Source organism: Pleurodeles waltl, chromosome 9, assembly GCF_031143425.1.
Source record: "Pleurodeles waltl isolate 20211129_DDA chromosome 9, aPleWal1.hap1.20221129, whole genome shotgun sequence".
In the NCBI taxonomy this organism is placed as follows: domain Eukaryota; kingdom Metazoa; phylum Chordata; class Amphibia; order Caudata; family Salamandridae; genus Pleurodeles; species Pleurodeles waltl.
In genome coordinates, this window is record NC_090448.1 from 790,272,320 (window position 1) to 790,297,334 (window position 25,015).

The window sequence follows — 25,015 nt, forward strand, 5'->3', positions numbered from 1 at the left end:
GGAGGGTAGATCGCAACAAGCCAAGGAGTTGGCTGCCCAAACAGTGATGGCAGACATGGTAGAAAACTTCTTGCTGATATTGTCTAAACAGCACCCACCAGTGCCCGGTGGTGCAGATTCTAGAGCGGACGGGTTTTGAGCCGCTTGAGAAATGGCAGAATCAGGTTTAGGGGGTCCTGTTAGGCATGGAGGGGAATCCTCTGGGCCAGTGTACCTCTTATCAATATGAGGCAGGACAGGCACTACTGTGGCAGGGCTCTTCATTATTTTGATACCCTCTTGCCAGATGTATTCAATGATGGGTATAGCCAGGCTGACTTTCTTATTTGTTCTTTGAAATCATAAAGGAAGCAGTCTGACTGCTTAACTGATATAGGGAGATGGGACCTGGATGCCTCTCCTTCAATTAAGTTATGAAAGCCTCCAATGTCCCCTGGAAGTGAATTGACAAATTGTGGAGGAGGTGGGGACGGTGTGGGTATGACGTAGTCACCAGTCATTAAGTGGAGGCGGAGGCTCAGAAATCTCACCCACCTCTCTGTCGTCATCAGATGATGATGATGGATCATCCCTCAGTGGTGCTGCTATCTGGGAAGCAAGTGTCATTCTGGGAGTGGCGAGTGGGGGGATGGTGGCTGGAGTAGTTGGAGATACAGCTTGTGGCACTGCCACTATTTGTTCTTCAGGAGGTTGTAGAAAATGTTTCCTGTAGACAGAAAGCATCGCCTGAAGTTCCTGGACCAATGACCTAGGCATTAGGAGGTCATCCTGTCTAGTTGGAGGATCAGGGTAGTATGGGAAGTGCTCAGAATGCCTTTGAGTAGGAGGAGGATATTAGTTCTGAAAATCCTGTCCTTCCTCATAAAATTCATCATCTTCCTTCTGGTATTTAACATGAAGCTTGGGGGGCTGCAAGCTGGTCCGAAAGGGCCGTAATCAGATTCTTAAATATGCAGTAGGGGGCTTGGAATCAGAGGTGATGTTCAGCTGGATGAAGGTACCTCAGGACGTTATGAGGTCTTGGTGATTTTTGTAATCTTCGTCCTCATGGACGGTGGCGTTGATGATGTCATTGTCAGAGCAATGTAAATATCCTGCCTTGATAGCTTTGGTGATGTTCTGTCCCTCGTAAATGAAACTGTAGTCAATGTCGACGGACCTGACGGGGACATCATCGATGAGATCATCGATAGGCCCATCTTTGATGGTGGCAGCATCAGCGGGGTCGCTGTCGACGGGATCTCAGTTGACTTCGCAATCTATCTACGAGATGGGAGCGTCAATGGAGGGTGTCGCCATCTTTGCCGTCAACGGTCTTGATGACGAGACAGTTGTCACGGTCGTCGACGATCCTGCTGTCAACAGTGATGGTGCCGTTGACGGGACCTTGATAGAGGATTTCTGCCCTGTTGTCAACAGGTCTAACAAGGAGACATGAGAGTGATCTCTATCCCTGTTGGAAGGCGTAGATGGCAAAGATAAGGCTGTTTCTGAGGAGAATTGTTTTTGCTTCTCCTTTCTCTTAGAGGCCTTAGACTGATGGAAAGTCTTTAGGGATTTCCTGCTCTCCTCAGAAGTTCCTTCATGGGACCGAACTCTCTTGTGAGACCCAGAGGAGGTACCACTGTCTTCCTCAGAAGAAGTTCTCTGTGTTTTGTCTTTTTGAAGCCACCAGAGCAGCCTCTCCGCCCTGTCCTTCAATGTTTTTGAAGAGAAAGTGTGACAAATCTTGCACTCTTTTGCCTTGTGTTGGGAGTAAAGCAGTAAATGCAATCCTTATGAGGGCCATTAAAATGTACTCCATTCTTCCCACAGGTCTTGCAGGTACGGAAAAGGCCTTTTATGTCAGACACTGTAGCAGTAGTAAGCTTTCAATACCTTTTGTGACGAAAAACTGAACAGAGCTCAGGGAGACTCCCTTCCCACAAGGCGTGCATTGAAAATCTGAGGGATTCTGCCTCTCTTTGGAGTGTTCTACAGGGTACCTGCACCTGACTGGTCATGTTTGGTCCTTTTTTAAGAAGGACATAGATAGGCTATGAAACTGATGGCCTAGTGTCATTATAGCCTATGATAGTTTTACATACTGCATTTCCATTGTAATATGGGACTCCCACTTAGACGATGTGAAATGGTTCACGCATGCAAATCTATGAAAGATCCCATACTGGATAAAAAACAGAAAAAAAAGAGTGTGTAGCTCTTTGCTATGTTTTAAAGGCTTACCCCTAGAGTAGCTCAGGCAACGGGAGTCTGTGCATCCTTCCTGAAAATATCCCCTTTGGAAAGGGTGTGTGCATTGGACGGGTTTACTGTGTGTCTTTCGTGCCCCCGGGATGCCCCTGTCTTCCTTGGGGCTTGCGTAGATATTCTTCTCTGCCTCAAACACTCCATCCCTTGAGGCAGGAACACGTTCACTGGTCCATAAAACTGATCCTGCTGCTTAAGCAAATGGGAAAACTGCTCATTTAGGGGCATATTTATACTCTGTTTGCACTGAATTAGCATCATTTGTTTATGCTAATTCAGCGCAAACTCAACATGATATTTATATTTTGATGCTAATCACGTCTAGCGTCAAAATATTGGTGTTAACTATATTTTTTGGATGCGTGAAACCTTGTGTCATTGAGATATAGGGTAGGCGTTCCCGTCCAAAAAATGACTCAAACAGCCTAGTGCCGTATTTATCCACCTGGGCAAAAGAGACGCACAGGTGGGAGGTGGACCCAAAAAATGACGTTAGCACTGATTTGCGTCAAAATTTAATTCCTTGGTCAGAGCAGGCGTTAAAATGAGGCAAACACACCACTACTTAAGGAGAACACTCAGAAGCAACATTACAACCCACAGGAGAAGATGGAGGTGATAATGATCCAGCTTGCTAGACGACGCAGAGGACAGCAACAACTCCTGCACTCACCACCATAACAACACGGCCCACAAAGGCAACGCAGATGGCAGGAGAGGATCTTCAGAACCAGGACAACCCTCCTTGGCCTCAGGGACCTGGACATTATTAAGACCTACAGACTGAACAAGCAAGCCATACTACACCTGCTGCACCACATTGAGCCACACATTACAGCCAGCCTGCAGACACCACACAACATACCACCTATGACAAAGCTGCTCGCTGTCCTGCACATGCTGGCAACTGGTTCCTTCCAAACAATGGGTGCACTTGTTGTTGGTGTCTCACAGCAGTCATTCTCTGCATTCCTGCTAAAGCTGTTAGGTGCTATCATCTCCCTGACACCCCGCCACATCAGCTTCCCCAACACAGAGCAAAAGCAGCAGGAGAACAAACAGGGGTCCTATCAAATCCATGGCTTCCCGCATGTGCTCAGTGCAATTGACTGCACCCATGTCCTGCTCGTACCACCTGCAGCAACAGAGCACTTATCCCGGAATTGCAAGCACACGCATTCCATTAATGTGCAGGGCATAGTGAACCACCGGGGACTATTCATAAACATTTTAGCGAAGTATCCTGGGAGTGTCCGTGACGCCTACATATTCCGGCACAGCAGGATCAATGAACATTTTCAGGATGGACAATTGGAAATGGCCTACTTGTGGGTAAGTCAACGAATCTATCAATGTATACAACACACCAACCCTGTCGGACACACAAGACATACACCACTACAGTAACATATGGTCAGGGAAACACACATGTGCAGGTGATAACACATATACCATGCTGCATGACAGCACAAGCAGTGCACCACACTAATACATACACCCACATGTCCGTAACACACCCACAACTTGACAAGCACACCACGGGAAGGACAGGTACAAACATGTACCCTTTGCTAACAGCAGAACTACACAGACCACTAAAAGTGCCCACAGGTTGCCTACTACGTACACTTCACACACAGTACACCAAAGAATAGCACATACATGTCAATGGCATACACCATGCCCATGTCATGTAACTTGCAAATAGTCACAGATGCCTCAGGTCCTGCTGTGTAAATCACTGCCAGAACAAATATCAAACAGCACACAACTTGCGCCTATATCATCTGACTCATCAACACATACCTAACTTACCTGTAGTGTGCAGAGACATCTGACTGACGCATTGGCTCACAAACATAAGAATACAAGTTCAATGCCCATCACATACCATGTGCCAGATGTGTGTAAAGTGGTACCACACCTACAGTGGTGCAATCTCACATGCAACACTCACTGACTCGCAACGCCATCATGTCTGTACCAGATACAATAAATAGCCCAACATGGGGCAGAGTCACTGTCAGACACTGCAGATCATGGATGTCATAGTGGGACCCACTAGGAGAAAACAGGACATCACTGACCTCATATGCACTGTGCCAAGGGACACATTTGCTAAGTAGCTGAGCTCCATCCCATAGCCTGCACTGTGCATGTGTCGACAGTATAATGCACATTAATGTTTTGCAAGATAGGAGAGACACTGGCAGTTATGTTGATAATCCTGTGACAACTGGATACACACTCTTGGACACCTCATGACTGCCAAAAACATTAGCTGCCACTCTGGAACACCAAGGGACCTATGTACTAGCCCACAGTTCCATTGTCATGATCTGCACTGTATGTACAACTTGGCAGATGACCATTGCATAATGACTTGAAGCCACATTGTAAATTGGCCACCCTCCCATGCTGTATGTAGTGTGGAAGGGGTGTGCAAAGTTTGTTGCTGCAGGTCTGTCACCACAAGATACATAGCATGATGATGCTGACTCACATGTAGCTGTCACCTAAAACCTGAAGAGGGGCCAAAACAAACTCCACTCCAGTGGTTCTGTATGCAGGTTGCATTAAGGAAGTAGACTGTGCTATGAACTCAGATGATTGTGGCGCCAATGCATGCTGCATACTGCTGCACACACAGAAAGAGCCAATTGGCCCTCAAAACAGTATATGTGTAGGGCAGTGTACCGTCCTGCACAGATACATCCACCTCCACAAGGCAGCTAGCCAAGTACCCTGGTGCAGGGTGGGTAGTGTCGGTGCACAGCTGAACATGAGCAACTGGCACAGGGGACAACAAAGGGTTGCCAAGTAACATGTCACACATGGGGCATTCTTGCATAGTCGAAATGTTGCAGGACAGTGCAGCCAATTTTGGAGACTTGTGCATTCTCACTTACCAATTTCAAAGGCTCTAAGTGTCACACATCATCTGCAATGACACATGTCAAAAGGAATGGGATGTCCAGGCTCTGTAGTGCTACCATGTTGCCACGACATCTGACCCCATTGTGTTGTGAGAAAGTGTCATGTCCCCTCTAGTGATAGCACACTGAGACACAGGTGCACTACACAACGCATGGCACATACATAATGACCATCAGTGTGGAATCCAAATCATATGTCCCAGGTCCTTGAGCCAAACACAAGATTGTCATGTCCAACAACCTAGTGCTGTGGAAACATTACACAAGGATAGGAACTCACACCATACCACAAATACATATGAACCACAACCAGCTCTAAATATCAACTGCCATGCTACATGGCATACCTGTTGCAAACTCTAACAACAACTTACTCCTTTAATCTTTTGCAGTAGATCAGGGTTATGGCATACAGCCATGGATAATGACCCCATTTCCCAATCCAACCACAGCAGCAGAGTGTGCATATAATGAAGGACATCGTAGGACAAAGACTATTGTGGAGAGGACATTTGGCATCCTGAAGTCCAGATTCAGGTGCCTGGACATCACAGGAGGCAGCCTCCTATATGCCCCACACATTGTCCGCAAGATAATCTTGACATGTGACATCCTGCACAACATATGTGTGCGGATGAATGTCCACTTATATGAGCAGGTAGATGACCTGCCTGAGGAGGAGGAGGATGGTGGAGAAGAAAAAATGAGGGGGAACAGCACAACACAGCTGCTGGGATACATCGCAGACTGCACATCGTTGAAAGCTTCTTCACTCAATAATCATGTAACTAATCTTGTAGATTTTGTCAATAAACCACCTCACTTCTTCACAAAATCCGGCTTTGGTCTCTTCAATCCACACAACATATACCACAGGATTGTGAGTCTAACCTCTGGGAGCATGTCACAAACACTAATCTGATGAGTACAGTAGCAACATCGCCTGTGATGTGTAAGATTGAACTGCTAACATCACTCATTTCACAAATAGCCTCATCACTTGAATGTGACAACTGAAGGACACAATCTATGGACCACAACATATTATTTAAATCCATGTTGACAACTTCTAAAACAATAGCTCATTACGCACAACTACAACATGTCCAAATAGGAGGTAAACAAGGGGCGCACACACGAGGCAGTGGATGACAAATCATGGTGAGACTGTAATGTTTGAACAGACCACTGACACAACTCAGTGTGAGAGTTGCAATGGCTGCATGAAGCATGTGTGACAAGGAGGACACATCATTGGTGACATTGGTCATCATGATTAGGCTAGGTATGACAAGGAATGGAAGAAATGGAGCCTGCGGAGTACACCCATGGAAATCAGTCCTGCCACTGCCATGGTGTAGGAGGCTGGCCTGGTTTGTAGTGGGTACCTAAGGTACTTACACCTTATACCAGGTCCAGTTATCCCTTATTAGTGAAATGTAGGCAGTGTCTAGAAGCCAGGCTGTCTAGAGGTAGCTGTAGGCAGAGCAGCCAAGGCTGAACTAGGAGACATGCAAAGCTCTTGCAATACTACTGTAGTCACACAGTACTTATACAAAAGAAAGACAATACTCAATGTTACCAAAAAACAAAAGGTACTTTATTTTAGTGACACACGGCCAAAAATATCTTAGAGGCTATACTCCCTTAGGAGGGAATTATTATACACAAAATATACACTAGTAACCAAAATCAGGTAAGTAAACAGTCATAAAATAGTGGAAGTAGTGAAAATCACCATAGGCTAGAATCGGCCTAAGGGCAACACAAACCATATACTAAAATGTTGTGATAAAGGATGATGCAAAAACCAAGCAAGACTGCAAAAAACCAATGATGGATTCCTGGACCTGAAGACCTGCGGAGAGAGGAGACCAAGTCCAAGAACAGCTGAAGAGTCCAGGAGGAACAGGAGCCCCTGCTAACCCGGATGAAGGTGCAAAAGTGGATTCTCTGGTTAGAAAAAAAAGTCAGAGATGCACCAAAGAAGACAGCTATGGGCTCCTGCTTGGTGCAAGAGATGTTCCACTTCGGGTAGAAGAATGCAGGCTGGTTTAGTCATTGGATTCCACCAACAAGCCTTGGCTCACACAAATGACGCGTTTGGTGGTAAAAGGCGCTACCTGTACCCAGGAGGGAGCTGAGGGTTTCAACTTGAACTGAGGAGACAGAGGGGGCTCTCAGCACTTCAGAGAACCCTCACAAGACCAAGCAGCACCCACAGGAGTCCCAGGACATGGGGACAAAGGAGTTTCAAACTGTGGTCATCACAGCACTACACATAGGGATCCCACACCGCTGAAGAACAACTCAGGGAGCTGAGTGTCACAGGGTAGAGTGCTGGCGACCTGGCCTACACTGTGCATGAAGGATTCCTTGAAGAAGCGCAGAGAAGCCCTCGGAGCTGCAAAACATGTAGTGCATAGGGGTACTGTCTGGCCACGAAATTTGGACAGTTGGACCTTTGGACAGTCTGGGTCATTTCGGTCTACCACCTGTGTTCCAGGCTCGTGGTCTGGAGAGGGGACCCAGGTAGTTGTCGCTGCAGAGAGGTGCCTGCTGAAGAAGGGAAGTGACTCCGTCACTCCATGGGAGATTCCTTCTGTCCTTCTGGTGCAGGATGAAGACAGGCAGTCCTCGGAGCGTGCATGACCTGGAAACTATTGCAGTTGCTGACAGGAGCTGAAGTTACAGAGTTACAGTAGCCTTCTTGGATACTTTGTTGCAGTTGTAGAGTTCCTGGAGCAGTTTTGCGGTTGATCCGACGGTAGAAGGTGAAGTAGAGGTTGCAGAGGAGTCCTGCTGAAATCTTGCAAAACCGAATCTGAAGAAACACCCAGAGGAGAGACCCTAAATAGCCATGAGAATGGGGATTGGTCACTTAACCAGGTTAGCACCTATCAGGACAGGGCTTTGACGGCACCTGCTGGTACTGGCCCCTCAGATACTCCCAGAGTTCCCTGACCATCCAGAAAACAAGATGGCAGAACCCAGAGACACTCTGGAGGAGCTCTGGGTACCACCCCTAGGGTGGTGATGGACAGGGGAGTGGTCACTCCCCTTTCCTTTGTCCAGTTTCGTGCCAGAACAGAAGCTCGGGGTCCCTGAAAGGGTGTAGACTGGACTATGCAAGGAGGGCACCATCTGTGCCCTTCAAAGCACTTCCAGAGGCTCTGGAAGGAAACCCCTCCCATGCCTGTACACCTATTTCCAAAGGGAGAGGGTGTAACACTCCTCTCCCAAAGGAAATACATTAGTCTGCCTTCCTGGGATTGAGCTGCTCAAGCCCCAGGAAGGCAGAAGCCTGTTTGAGGTGGTAGCAGCTTGGGCTGCAATGAAACCCTCAGAAGACAGGTATGGGAGTCCATGGTGGAGACCCCAGGGTGCATGGAATTGCCCCCCCCCCAATACCAGAATCAGATTGAGGGTACAATTTCAAATGCCTAGACATCTCACATGGTTATATTCGAAGTTACCATTGTGAAGCTACATATATGTACTGACCTATGTGTAGTGCACACTTATAATGGCCTCTCTGCACTCACGAAGTCCGGGAACATGGGCCTGGATGACGTGGGGCACCTCTGCTGGTGCAGGGGTGCCCTCACGCACAGGTACTATGCACCTAGCCTTCAGGGTCTGAAGGTTAGATATATAGGTGACTTTTAAGTGACCTGGTGCAGTGAAAATGGCTGTGAAATAGTGCTTACACTATTTCACTCAGGCTGTATTGGCAGTCCTGAAGAAGTGTTTGTATGAGCTCCTTATGGGTGGCAAAAGAAATGCTGAAGCCCATAAGGATCTCATAGAACCCCAATACCCTGGGTACCTAGGTACCATATACTAGGGACATATATGCCAGTATGCCAATTTGGAGTGGAATATTGGGTTACCAGTATGTAAGTACATATTTGGAATCAGAGAGAGCATAAGCACTAGAGTTCTGGTTAGCAGGACTCGAGTGACACAGTCAAGCATACTGACAAAACAGTAAAACATACTGACATGTAGGCCCAAACTATGAGCACTGGGGTCCTGACTAGCAGGACCCCAGTGAGACAGTAAAAACATACTGACAAACAGGCCACAAATGGTGGTAACCATGCTAGAAAGAGACTACTTTCTCACACATGGGGCCCAATCCTATCACAGGGTACACATGACCTCACACTTTAGACGGACAAGTCTGTGAATGCACATCAGAATGGATGTGAACATATGTAGCTAGAGCTGCACGTCCACCACACAAAAATTATTATTACAATGCTAAATGTAATGACTTTGAACTGACTGTTGTGTTCAATACATTATATGGTTGGAATGTAGGCAGAGTGTGTCAATCACAGCATGTACCAAATATGTAACACATGTCAGACATATGTGTAGTCCACACACAAGTCATTATATACTCAAGATCAACATATGGAGACAGTTGTCAGGTAACATTTGCTAGATAGCATTCATCAGCCATCATCAACAATGCCCAGCTGTGTATGTCGTCTGAAATGTGATGCTCTGTAAGACAACTACACACAGCACAAAATAATGAACACATTCACAATCACATACCATTACTCTTGCATAGTAGTGACTGCCATACATATGTGGATACACAGTTGTCACACATACATACATATGCATGACATGAATACATTTGCATGCTGTTGATTTTGTAACACACACATTGGTATAACAGACCAATCACACCCAAATCACATTATTTTATGGACTACCACATGTGACCATACACCAAATGCCACAGTGCAGGCCAGCCCATTGCATTTGTATGTTGACACAGGGTGTATCCATTGACAATGGACAAAGTCACGCAATCAGGAATAGAGTAAAAAACAAATGACGCAAATGTGTTGAAAACACCCGCAAACGCAAAGTATATGACTCTTGGGCCATTAGCGTGATTTCCACCTTTGCACTCATCTCATTGCTGATTTACTGTTAAATCGACACATAAAGGTAATGGTTCAATAAAAAAGGCACACTTAAGTCATGCATCAGAAATACTCATGCAAATATCAGATGCGTCAAATAAATACACGCATTACAGAAAACGTGTAGCAGGGAGACAGGAAGTGATGTAATAGGAAACCCTGTTTATAGGCATAGTACAGTGGGTGTACTCTCCCTTTCACTTTAGACTCTGTGACTCTTTTGCCTGTGTGGTTGTGTCTTGAAGTTGGTTGTGTACCATTGCTCTGTTTTGTATCTTGTGGTGTCCCTCCTGTTGTGTTTTCTATAGTATTTGACTGTACTTTGTCCTAGTGTTAGTGAATTTGTGTGTTATTTCTATTTTTCCTTGCACCTCTACTGAGGGGTGTCTGTCCGGGTTAGTTTTTAAGTTGTGTTAGTTGAGATTGTTATTTTTGGGTGTTAAGTTTCCTTTACCTTTTTTTTTTTTACAATCATTATTTTTTGTCAACTTTACCCCCAGTGACATGTCTGGTAGGGGAGGCAGACTAGGATGGAGGAGGAGGAGCTGAGAGCCTTCGTGTGGCTGGTAGCCCACTACCTCCCATTAATGTTGGAAAATGGGGCATCGTGTGATACAGGGCTACCAGACGGAGGCGAGGCGGCTGCGGTGGGGCAAGGTGCTCCACCAGCTGAAGAGGGAGTACCGCAGCAGCCGCAGCGAACACAATCTGAAGCATCGCTGGGCAGATCTGGTGGCCAGGGAGCATGATCTGCTAGACCATCTTGGTGTGGTGATCGGTGGCCCTGTTGGTGAATCTCCTATTGGCAAACTATTTACTGTTCACCACACTTGAATAACAGTAGCAGATGTGTTGGCGTGCTGCATGCAATGCTTGTGGACAGGCTACATGCAACCAGAATGAAGTGTCACTGCACCAGTATAGACATGGGGTTCACATATCCTACCATTTTACCAGTGCAGGTCAGATGTTAGGTGAGTGATGCACAACAATCACTAAATCACACATATCAGGGGCCATGGCAACATCTGTGCCCCAGCATTGTGTCATGTATGATTGGCCAAGACACCACCAGCATACCATATGTAACTGGATTGTGATTACAAAGTAGGGCAATCCATGTGTGGCGCTACATTGTCATTATTTCACATACATCATCCCTGCCATTCTGTTTGGAAAGGGTGCATACCTGCCTTAGGGGGCACTAGCAATGGGGCATTTAATACCATCAGACAACTGTGACACTTCAGTCATGGATTACTCAATTCATGAACATTGCAGACTAAAAATTTAGCGTTGTCCTTCACAAAGTGCCTGTGTGTGCCTTGCAGAACAAGCCAGAATACGAGTCTGTTGTCTTGCAGAGCACCAGAGTAGAGTCATGTATCTGTCACCCAACTCCCCCTCATTCCATGGTGGTTCATCTTCTACAGATTGGCCACATATGGTTGTTGCAGGGTGTAGCACTACCTGAGCCTCAGGCCCAGTGTAAGTGTGCAGATGTGTTGCTCTCACTCACCAGAGTGTCAGTCTCCAGTGGTGTGTCTGTTGCAATGTCCTCAACCTGGATAATTAGCTCACTCCTCTGAAATAGTATACACTGTAACATGTTGTCCACTAGTAGTGACAGTGATATGATACTAACCATGGTTTTCCATCCATATCTTGCAGGTTAACCAGCCCCCTCCACCATAGGTGCAGTGGCAAGATTTGAGGACCCAGATATATCTGGTAAGAGTGAATATGTCTGTCCTGTGTACCGATTAAGGCTTTTGTGTGAGTGAGCCATGTGTGTTGCACCCAGTCCTCGAAGTGATGAGCTGTCAAATGATCAGATATCAAAGTAGGCTAGGGGGTGACACTGTGTCACATTTAAGGGTTCCCCATGCACGTGCAGAGAGTCATATCTTGTAAGGCTTGTGGTGCTCAATGGGCAGCATTGTGTAAACAATGTGATGACAAGCCACATGTAGGCCCATATGTGACTTAGATGTGCACCATTGTGAAAATATTGGCACTGGAACACACCGTCATTCTCACAACACAGTGCCAGAGGAACTGTGAATTAATTCAGGAATGTGTTGAATCACCTCGTGCTTTATAAACAGTATATTGCAATTTCTGAATTCGAGGATGTTATTTTTTAAGAACGTTACACTTTGAGCATGAAGTAAATCCGGAAAATCTGAAAAGTCGAATTTCACACATGATTTAAATTAGCAGTAAAATGAATAAGTGGTGGAGGAGAAGTGCCTCCATTTGGTTTGCAGGTAAAAGTCACATACGAATTACAAATACCAGCATGCTGTTTGGCGAGCATATAAGTAATTTGTAGGTTTCACTATAACTGGGAACATGGAGGCTGCTGCATACGTGGATTTTGAAATGCCCGTTCAGTATTTCTATCGAGTCGGAGGAACTGTGAATTCATTTAGGAATGTTGAATTACCTCATGCTCTATAAATAGTACACTACCATTGCTGAATTTGAGGATTTTATTTTTTAAGAATATGACACTTTGAGCATGAAGTAAAATCCGGAAAACCTGAAACTTTGAATTTCACACCTGACTTCAATGAACGTGCAGCGGAGGAGAAGCGCCTCCATTTGGCTCGTAGGTGAAAGTCACATGTGTACTATAAATACCAGCATTGCTCGTCAATCATGATGGCATAAACCACTAGGAAGAAGACGGATGTCGAAACGCGTCGTGGTGCCTGATACAGCCTCAACTAGTAGCAAGAGGAATAAATGTGAAGTTGATTATCATCTCCGGGAGTGCAGCGTATTGTTTTTGCGTGATGCACCATTTTGTAGACAAATTGATGCACCCCTGTATTGTAATGTACATGCAGGACTGGGTGGGCAATTGTCCCCCAGCATGGCGCCACATACATTGAACTCCACTTATGTGACACTTATAAGGAATGTAATAGGCGTGCATGCAGGTCAAGTCCAAACGTGTGCTGGTTTGGATTGTGGTGTGTGAGGAATGGTATTGGCTGATCAAGTATTGATGGGCGTCTACACCTGGACACATGAATGTAGATGTGATAGACATATGGATATCAGCATCCTAGTTGTCAGCCCTCCTAACCTATGGTCCACTCCCTGACTCCATGTATGAGTGGGCATGCCTTGGTGGATGACCTGGACAGTTGAGATGAAGTATCGCATGGCCATCCCCCCGAGACACAGGGGGTGGGAACAACAAATTTGTTGGTAGATGTGATGCTCACAGTTAGGTGACAGTTATTTTGATCAGGTTTGCATGTGTACCTATCAACAATGACCCCTTGTGGATACCAACTGCATCCCATACTCCAGATATCAGATTCAAGTTACTGGTGATGTATGGTTGAAATTTGACACAGATGATAAGGAATAGTGGCCATGATCTATCTGAAGTTGACGCTGCCTTTACATTGTTACACATGGCACAAAATGAATGCACATCTAATTTTGTTTGTTTCCCAATCTTGTTGTGGGTGGCTATGGTGTCAAGGAAATGATGCTAAGGCAGCGTTGTCGTTTCATCTATCAGGGCCATGGTATTATCCGGAATGTGAGTTGGAGTGCATGTGCAATTCGATGTAGAGTGTAAGCTAATAATCTGTACAAACTCCACACAATGCTGACACTGATGGTTGCCTGTCTCATTTTAACAGCTGCCAACATGAACAACGAGGAACTGCATGCCTTTCAGAAGAGGGCAGTCCGCTATTGGTACATACTGGCAGTGGAATGTGTGATCAGGAGGATGGCAAGCCGCTATCGTACGGAGCGATCCACCAGTGAGTGGTGGGTATTCACCCAAGGGGGACCCACACTGCCCACACATGGAGGACCAAGCACCGCAGCTGTGCAGGGGCCCACCATCACAATTGCCCCAGCTGCTGCACCCTCAACATCTGTGCCACAGCCAACCACACCTGCTGCCATGGACATGAGTGTCACCAGGTACCTACAGAGGGATGTCACACAGGTCCTCAAGAAGTTGGACTCTACTGAGAAGGAGGTTGAGAAGAACACAAAAAGACTAAAATTCATAAAGCAGAAACTCAATAGGGCTAATTCAGTGAATGGCATAATGTTTCTCATCTCGAGGAGTTCAGTCCCCTCTCTCCTTCATTATTTTAATGTTTTTAGAGGGTATAGGAGGTTAGTTGTAGGGTTAATGGTTTAGTTAGGATAATTAGGTTTGGAGGGTGGGTTTTCTACTTTTTACATTTTACTATATGGTTGGGTGGGTGAGTGGTGATGTTGGGGCTTTTATGTGTTGTAAAAATAAAAAAATAAAAAATTGGCAGTTCCGGCTGGACTGTTCTAATGAGGAACAGGGTCAAGACTGATTTGCATATGGATGGGTCCAACTGGGGTGGCATGGTGAGCAAAAAAACGATGGATTAAACCCAGATCTTTGTGACTGGGGGTGGATATTTGATTTGCTCTGCATCCGTCCATCATCTGTTCTTTTTGCATTTGTCGCCCCAAGTGGGAAGGGTATGCCCAGACGTGGGTCCCGTGCTCTCTGCGCCACTGGATTCAAGCTAGCCTAGCTGATGAGGGGTGATACCCTGAAACTGGTCCTAGGATGCTTGTTTCCGGTCCATGGAGGACCTGACTTAGCAGTTCGGGCTGGACTGATCCCATGAGGAACAGGGTCAAGACTGATTTGCATATGGCTGGGTCCAACTGGGGTGGTGTGGTGAGCAAAAAAATGATGGATTAAACCCAGATCTTTGTGACTGGGGGTGAATGTTTGATTTGCTCTGCATTCCGTCCATCATCTGTTCTTTTTGCATATGTAGTGGGTGTAGCATACAAGTGTTCAACATGTTTCACATACTCAGTGAATTGCTTGTAAGGGATGAGACCAGCATCGACGTTCATCATGTAGGTACCATGTGCATAGATATGTGCCCGCATATTCATGCACTCTTGTACTGACACTCTGTGACTAAAGACATGTTACACACATCACAATTCCTAGGTATGGTTGATGTGTCACAACACACAAAAACATGCAGGTTGTGTAGGTGGTGTTTAATAATAAGTACTATAGTGCAATATTTACAATGTCCAGGTCTCTGACCCCATTTGTGGAATCCATCCAATTGTGACACAACACAAGTCCAGGGTTGAAGGGACATGATATGGGGCATGCTTGGGTAAAGTGTCTTTCAGTGTAGGGGAACATACATTGCCAATTAAAAAGTTAGAGACAATTGCAGTCCATAGCAGAAAGGTCAACAGTGTGTTGATGAAGAGTGCATATCTGCAACAGTGCTAACACTGGCATGATGTCAAGCACAGGACAAAGAAAAACACTGCCCATGTGGCATGGGCTGGTGCTACAGGGAACTCTTACGGATAAAGATGATCTATTACACATCTTCATCCTCCGATGTGTGTGGTGCCTCCTCTACCCTTGATGGTAGGGATGTGGACTCCAAATTCCCAGCAACTTCCATCTGTGGCACTACATATGGCATCACTGCAGCAAGGAGGAGCTGCTGATTTTTAAGTATAGCAGCAACATCCCTGTAGTAGGCAGCCATGTCTGCCCTGAGGGAGACCATTTCCTGGTGCATGGAGTCCATCTTGTCTTCAAGCATGCTGATGCCAGTTTGGGAGAGCAGTTGTTGTGGCCTCTCCCTCATGGCAGCAGCCATGTCCCTCAAACACTCCTGGACTCCACGTATTGGGGAGTGTGTGCGTCGGTTGGTTAGGCTGCAGTCTATTCTGTAGCCGTAACCATGCACGTCCGCATCCCCTCAAGGCTGGCTCCCGCTCGACTCCTACCACTGTCCTCTCAAAGCTGGTCCCTGGGTCCTCGGTGTCCTCTGCTGTGTCGGTGCTGGCAGGTCATACCATTGGGGTGCTAAGTGGGGCCTGTGGGATGTCTGCTACATCAATACTCCTCCTTGCGACTGGAGGTGGTGTCTGGAGGTTTACAAGGACTTCTTGGAGGGTCTCTTGGCTGATAGTTGCCAGCTGGTCATCCAGGTCATCAGGGTACTCCAGGACAGGCAGATCAGCAGGAGAGACATCATCATCTGCAATGAGGTAGTGTAAAATCACTCTATCTGTGTTGTGGCAGTTGACATGTCATGTCACTGACGATATTTGAGGTTCATTGTCATCTTAGAGCCATATTTATGTAAAAGTGGTGCAGCACGGTGCTGTGCAAAAATTGGCAGCTCCACATTGCGTCACTTTGCTAAGACAAGGATGTGCCGTATATGTAAGTGAATACGGTGCACCCCTGTGTTGTCCCCTGCGCTAGTGCAAAATTCATCTGCCAACGCAGGCATCCTTGCACCATCGTGCATGCATTGATGGGTGTGATTGTTTATGTGTGTGAAAGTGTCCCTTCCTGCACATAAACAATCATAAAGCGTCATTTACAAATGATTGTTTATGTGCAGGAAGGGACACTTTCACACACATAAACAATAATTTCTGGCATTTTGCTCTTCCTATGCATGCTGCAGAATGCAGCACACATTGGGAAAGCAAAAAATAAGGAGGTATAAATGTAGTCCTCCTCGTTACACCCTGCTAACGCCACCCCTGGGGCTGGCGTAAGATTTTGGCACTGCCTCAAGTTAAAAAAAATCCATTTCTCTGAGGCAGCATCAAAATGCAATGGATGTTGCTGTGGCACGTCCACAGCAACACCTATTGCATCACTGTTAGAAATGGGGTTTCTGGTTGGCTAGGGTATGCACCTCAGCCAGGCAGAACTTACCCACTCTAGTCAGGGCAAGAGAGTTACACGTCCAAGATAACCCCTACTCACCCCCGTGGTAGCTTGGCACGAGCAGTCAGGCTTAACCCGGAGGCAATGTGTAAAGCGTTTGCACAACACACACACACGTGACGCAATATCCCCACCACAAAGGAAACACAACACCAGATTATCTGAAAATATACTGTATTGTACACAACGCAATTATCAGACCAAACATCACATATCAGTACTATCCTGCTACCTTAGCAGTTGTCAGAACGTTACACATTAGTTACTCTGCCAATTAGCAGTAGTCACACATAACACACAGGTTACTCAGTATTCTGCAACATAAGCAGTAGTCAGGACACACGTTATCACATTAGAACACTTGTCATAAGAATATCATAAAACGGCCATAGTAGGAACATTAGAAAACATATGGCAAGTTAGGGAAACATATTAGCAAGTCATGCCCATAAAAGGAACATTTGCACATATATGTAAAAGCATCCTAGAAAAGGTAGGCAATATATAATGCAATAAAGTCTCTAGTAAGAACTTGTGGTATATATATTGTCACTTAGAAATACCTGGTGGATGATAAAGACACCTCTCGTGCCTAAGATAGCATGAAGGGGCCCCTGGCGCTTCTGCGCTCACCACGGGGACCACACGGTGCTCCTGGAGGAAAAGGGGCGGTAGGCACCCTCTCCTTTCCGAAAATGGGCCCCTCCGGGGACCTGTAATTTAGCTGGGGACCTGCCTCGGTCTCCCCACACCCGGTCCTCGGGGTGGGGGCCAGGTGAAGTCCAACCTCAAGCAGAGGCGACCCGAAAGGGGACCTCCGTCGAGGTCTCCCTTCCGGGTAGAAAATGCCGGAAGTGAAACAACAACAAAACGGAGCGTCCTGCTCCAACCGCAGAGACGGGGGAATGGGGCACTCTCCGCACCTTCCCCAAGTCCTACGAAGTGAGGGGCAGATGAGCAGGGAGAGAGGGAGGGAGCCTCTCCCTCACGTGTTGGTCTCCTCTCTGGAGCTGCTCTGGTGCCTCAGGGGTCGCGGTGGTCTCCTTGACAACAGGAGAGCCGCGAGTGCCCCGGGGGCACTACCTAGACGTCGGATCCCCCAGGGGCATTGAGAGGAGCGCGCCAGCTTCTCTCCCTCTCCTGTAGTGCTCCGGCGATTAGTGGAGAACGCGATCCGATACGCTGGATTGAATGAAAGACCCGGCTGCGGCGGTGGAGTTCCTGGGCAGCGCGAGGTGCATTCTAACAAGCACCCGAGCCATCCACTTCGGCCCAGGTGCGGCGGTGATTTCCTCGGGCAAAAGTAAAGCGCTTTTCAAAGCGCTAGGACACATCTAGAGCCTGGGCTGCGGCGGTTATCTTTTTCCCAGCAATTAAGAGAGTGCCTTTTTCCAAAGCGCTCTGGGCAAAGATATAAAGATTGTTGCAGGGGTCAGGGGCCACAGCACCCTGCCCCTGGGAACAACAAAACAAGAAGGAGGACAGGGCTGGTGGGCCCAGCTACAGGCCAGCACAAGGGGTGCAGATGGTGGCAGTTCCTCCTAGTGACCAGGCAGGTCACAGGTCAGCACAGCAGCAGCAGTCCATGGTGGTTTCCTGGTGAGTCCATTCATCAACGTTCTGTATCCAGTTTCAAGTATGTTCAAATTGTGGGGAAAATTCCCCTGTACTTATAGACAGTTCTTACAGTGTTTTACAATGGTAGGGAGAGGAGGTTCCAGCCAGTTACAACTGGTTCTGGGAGTGCCCCCTCTCTCCTTTCAGGACAGGGTCCAAACATCAGTGGGGGGTTAATGACCCTATTGTGTGAGGCCAGGGCACAGCCTTTACAAATGTAGGTTTGCCCCGCCTCTCCCTTCTCTCAGCCCAAGAAGACTATTCAGTATGTAGATGCACTTCGGTGACACCTCCACCCTCCCTGTGTACAGGCTGTCTGAAAAGTTTGCACAAAGCCCCAACTGTCACTCTGCCCAGACGTGGATTGGAGTCAAGCTGCAAAACACCAGAGTCATAAGTACAGATAAATGCGCACTTTCTAGAAGTGGCATTTCTGTGATAGTAATAAAAAAATACACCCACACCAGTAAGCAGTATTAATTATCACCATCACAACCATACCAAACACGCCTACGCTACCCCTCATAAATCAGACAATACCCTTTACACATAAGGCAGGGCATTTCTAATGCAATCCTATGAGAAGGCAGCACTCACAGCAGTGAGACACCAAGTTAGGCTGTTTGTCACTACCAGGACAGGTCATGCAATATGGCACATGTCCTGCCTTTCTACATACATGGCAACCTGCCCATAGGGCTAACTAGGGCGTACCTTAGGGGTGACTTACATGTAGTAAAAGAGGAGTTCTGGGCCTGGCAAGTAAATTTAGATGCCAGGTCCCTGTGGCAGAAAACTGCGCACACAGGCCCTGCACTTGCAGGCCTGAGACAGGTTTGAAAGTCTACTTCAGTGGGTGGCGCAAGCAGCGCTGCAGGCCCACTAGTAGTATTTAATTTACAGGCCCTGGGTATAGAGATACCACTGTACAAGGGACTTATAGGTAAATTAAATATGCCAATTGGGTATAAGCCAATCATACCAACTTTAGATGGGAGAGCACCTGCACTTTAGCACTGGTCAGCAGTGATAAAGTGCTCAGAGTCCTAGAGCCAACAGCGAAAACAAGGAGGAAGGAGACAAAAAGACTGGGGATGACCCTGCGTAAGGCAAAAAGTCCAACAATCACCTTCCACGCACAGTGATGGTCGGGAAGGGGCCACATTTACAACGTGACATTAAGCCACAAAAAATGACTTAACGCCACCTTGTCAATACGGGGCAGTGCTTAGCGCCACAGGCGCTTCACTGAAAGTGACGCTCCTGTGGCGCTAGGGGCCAATGATGCGCCCCTTAGTTCCAAAGGACTGTTCCTGAACATCATAGCTGCAGTCTACAGCCCTATGTCCCACCTGCATGTCACATGAATGTAAGCCCAGTTGGCACAATTTGCTGCATCATATCTTCTAATTGTGCTGTCTATCCTTTTTGTGGCATGACACCGTATTTTCATGTTCTACTCTCCAATTGCATCCATTTGCATGGTGAGGCCTTGCAATGGGTGTTGCTGTGCTCATACCACAGCACCACACATGGACATTTTCACCTGTCACAGTCTTACATGTTTCACATACACCCATGCTGTGCTGAGACCTTGCACCACCCCAGGGATGGGATTGCCAGGACACTATGCTCTTGTCGCGATTGATGGTTCCTCATCTTGTTGTTTGTGTTTGTATGCTACATTGCATGGCACTCATGGACCTGGCAGAGTTCAGTTTCATCACCTGTCTGTGTAGGTGTGTTTGCCTTACTAAACAACGATGTCCTCCCCCTCAATGCAGCCCTCCTTGCACTATGATACATGAGTGCAGCACGGTGACAGTACAGCTCATTTGGCACAGGCAGGTATGGACAGTTTGGGTATGACTTTTCTGCTGTGTACATCATTCTGCTGAGGAGATTCTGCTGGTAGTCATACTGGATCCTCATTTCAAGTGCATCAGTGCAAAGGGCACTTGACTGCCATTGTGTATTTGACCGCCCACAACAGCAGGGGGGTAGTGGCAACTGTTGTCAATGTGGAATGCCCCATGGACCAATGGCCTGGACAGGGCAGGTTTCCAGCAGCTTACAGACTAGCTATGGCATCTGTCCTGTGACACCAGAACAGGTGTTACGTTCAGCACTACCCTCCAGGTCTGTTTCCGCATTTCCACCAGTCTTTGCATGGCTGTGTAACCCCCATGAAATGGTTGTTGCTGATGTGGTGTGGTGTGGCCCTGGGTGCCCCTGCACAGCCAATTCACTTGGCATGGGCAGTGCAGGGGGTCCCATACCCTGGCCCTTTGCCCTTTCCACTCCCTGATTTGCAGGGCTGAGTGCAGTGTGTCCTGTTACACCGAACGCTGCCCAAAGCTGGCACTGACTCTATTTGATCCATCAAGAATGTTTACTAAGTGCCCCCACGGAGCTACCATGAGCAGACAGATTTCCAGCTGCCATCCCAGCGTGTGACTCGTACTGCCAAGTGCAAAGGGTACACTGCACTGGCAGTCTTACCAACACCGGCTTGCCCATGCACCATCTCTTGCCTGTTGATGTGGAATTATCCGCCATTATGTACACAGTCATACCCCATGTGTTGTATGTGTGTGTTTATTTTCCCATGTGTCTGACACGGTTTTGTCAGAGTAGTTGTGGGCTCAGCCTGTGACTGTTGTGTCCTACTGTTTGCTATCTGTGGTACATATTTTCTGTAGTGGCACATTTCTGTTCAGCATCAAGATGTTTGGTTCAACACTACTTCAGTTTAGTTGGTCTGGGTAGTGGCAAGTTACCAATGATACAGGTCCAGCCTGCTATTCCCCCAGCACCTGTTCAGTTCATTGTTCCATGAACCCAGGGGACACCCTGACTGCATGATGTAGGGATGGCTGCCTCATGTGGATGTGTTGTCTATGTGCGGTGTGGTGGTGCTAGCAGCACATACCTGGGTACTGTTGGGACATTTGCAATGACTTGTGTGCTGTGAGATGCAGCACACATGTGTTTGGGCAATGAGGCAAGGCAGTTTGCAAGGTGTTACTGCAAGAGACATCACTGTGACGTAACCCCATGAATGGTGTTGACTGACTACCTGGTATCTTGGGTCTTGGTCGTGTTGATGTGACTACATGCAAGAGCTATTGTGATGTCACAACCAGTGGCACAGTGATTATACAAGCCATCCATCCCTTGTGCTGCATATGTACAAGAAGCTATTAGGCAAAATATGTTCAAAATATGTCCAGGTTGTGTATGTGTGTGTCATGGTGCATGGCACTACCAAGGCTTAGGTACATGTGTAGCTTACGTCGGCATGGTGCAACTTGCTTAATGTGCATTGTGTCCGTCTGCGCTCCTTTGACATGCATTGTGTGAGTCCTATATGCCTCCCCCTTTTTGCACTTGACATGTTAGCATAGATTTCCCCCAGGCAACTTACCATGTATTTGTGGTGTTTCCTGGTAGCCTGCGCTGTCCTATCCCTGTATTCCTGTGACGATTCCCTCCTGGATGACCGCTGCAACCATCTCCTCCATCTCGTCCAAGTCCTCTTGTGGTGCTGGACTCCCACCTCCAGTTTGCAGTGCTGCCTTCATGTTCCATTCCATTTTTTCTTTGTCCTTTGCTTGCAGTCATGCCAGCATTTCTTGCACTCAGTTACAGTTTTCCTGACCTCTGCTGCACTGTTGATCTTATCCACAATCTGCTGCCAGATTGCCTCTCTCCTTTCAATTGGCAATTTAGAGGTGACGAAGAGTTGATGTTGATGCTCCGTCACCTCTCTCACCAGTATTTCATGCTCCTCTGCGCTGAAACGACACTGCCTCTTTATCTTCTCCCTCCCCTGGGTCTTGTCTGTGTCCTCCTGGCTGGTTCCTGGTTGAAAGGGGTCTCCCTGGGGTCACTCCTGGCTTCCTGGCTCCATTTTGGCTCTCCTTTGCACTGTTCTCTCCGTTAGCGCTGTTTTTGACGCCATTGCGGACAAAAATGGCTCATTTCCGTTTTGCAATGTGTTTACATGTCGTAAACCGGATTAGAGTCATTTTTCCTCCATTAACGTCATTTTGCCTCATGACACGGCACAGTGGTTAACGTCGGAAACAATTACTCTAACCAGTTTTTTAGCTCCACCCAGCGTCATAGTATAAATATGACACCCGGTTGGCTTTAAAAAAATGGCGCTAGTCAGCACTAACCTTTTTGGCATAAAACTGCATTAGCACAGTTTTGTGTCAAAAAGTATAAATCTGCCCATTAGTATACACTGGTAGTGCAGGGGGCGCCACATAATGACCTGCATTTAGGGCTGGGCTGGATACCAGGCCTTTCTAAAAAAAAACATGCACAACAAATGGTTTTGCCATTTTATATTTAGAAGGGTCAGGAGGTTCCAAGCCATACAACTGGACCCTACGGCAATTCAAACCAGCCCCCACACTGCCAGCCCACTGAAATGCCCTGTAGCTAGTCTGGCCCTGCCTGCATATTAAATTTTTTTTGTGGTGCACCGAGGAGGGACAGTCTGGGGATGCAGCGCCTCCAGCAACGATTTAGGGAAACTCACATAAGTTTCCAGTGGACCCCCAGCACAGGTCATCAATGACTTAGCCAAACACAAACCTCTAGAGATCACTGTTCTCCAGGACCAAAGAGCTAAATCTCCAGTTTTGTGAGTGTTTATGTTATGTGGCCTGTAACAAGGAAAGAACGAATCGAACGCTGATGTTGTTTTAAATTAAAATACTTAAATGGCAACATAGATATTGAACAGTTAGTGCTTGCAGTCATAATAATTGACTGATGGTAATATATTCATTGATTTTAATGATGTTTTAAGGTGTAAACCTTATCTGTGGCTGATTTTATTAACTTGGTAAACCCTTGACAAAACCAGTAGGCCTTCCTTATATAAAATGCCACCCCTTTATATTGTGATATGGCATTTGGTAAAGGTAGGGGTTATTATGTTTATGGAATTGAGCACCCACTAGGGGTGTGATGTGATATGAAGGTGTCATGAAGGGTATCTTCTTCAACCTGAATGCACATATTTGTAATACTGCATAGTATTTAGTAGTGTGTGTGTGTGTAATAAAATTACTTTTCTGTCTTAAAAGAAAATGTACTGACTGTACAGTTAGTTATTGAGTGTTGCTGGCCACTTCACCCCTTGAATACGCCTTAAACTGCTCTACTTCGATACCCTGAGGAGGGCTTTATTGGGAACCCAAAGTAGTCCTGGCAAATTTTGTCAGACCAGCCCCCATAGGGTGCGTAGCGAGCATGTCGGACCTCTACAATAGGGCTTGAGGGGGGTTCTCACCCCCAAGATGATTTGGCAAAAAATTGTGCATTCTACAACATCCTTTGCCTAGACAAATTCTGAAACATTTAAATTTAAAAAATGTATGTGTGTTTTGCAGTGCAGCACACATGCAATGTGTGGAATATTTACAGAAATTAAAACATATCTTCTTGTTAGCACCTGCTTCAAGGAGGCATTTGGTTTTGATGAAAAGCAAAGTCTGGCTATATTAGCTGTAGGAAAGTGCCCTCTTTCGTGTCATGGTTACCCCCATTTTCTACCTGTTGTCAGTATGTTTGACTGTGTCCACTGAGATCCTACTAACCAGGACCCCAGTGGTTATGCTCTCTCCGTTCTAACTTGGTAACTGTACCTTATTCTTCCCACAATTGGCATACTGCTCCCCCCATGTAAGTCGCTAGTACATGGTACCTGGGTACCAGGGGATCCTTATGGGCTGCAGCACTCATTCTGCCATCCATAGGAAGCCCATGCATAGAGTTCTGCAGGCCTGCCTACAGATCACTGCACCAGGTCACTGTAAGTCACCCCTATGGTAGGTCCTCTCAGCCCAGAGGGCAGGGTGCAGGTACCTGTGTGTTAGTGCACCCCTGCACTAGCAAAGGTGCCCCCACAAACTCCAGGTCCATTTTCCTGGACTTTGTGAGTGGGGAGATGACATTTTAGGCGTGTACTGGACATAGGTCACTACCACATAATGGTAGCTCTGAACCAGCTCATGTTTGGTATCAAACATGTCGGAATCATACCCCAATACTGTTGCAAGTATTGGAAGTATGATTCCATGCACTCTGAGGTGCTCCTTAGAGGACCCCCAGCATTGCTACCACCACTCTTACAGGGTTTTTCCGGGCAGTCCACCCAAGCCAAGCTGCTGCTACCCCTCAGATAGGTTTATGCCCTCCTGCTGCTTGATCTGATCAAGCAAAAGGAAGACAGAACAAAGGATTTCCTTTGGGAGAGGGGGTAACACCCTCTCCCTTTGGTAATAGGTGTGACTGGCTTTGGAAGGGTAGCCTCCCTAGGACACTGGTATGCTTTACAGGGCACATTTGGTTCCCTCCATGCATAAACCAGTTCACACCGGTTCAGGGACCCCCAGTCTCTGCTCTGGCACGAAACTGGACAATGGAAAGGAGATCGACCTCTCCCCTGTTCATCATCTTCCCGGGGGTGGTGCTCA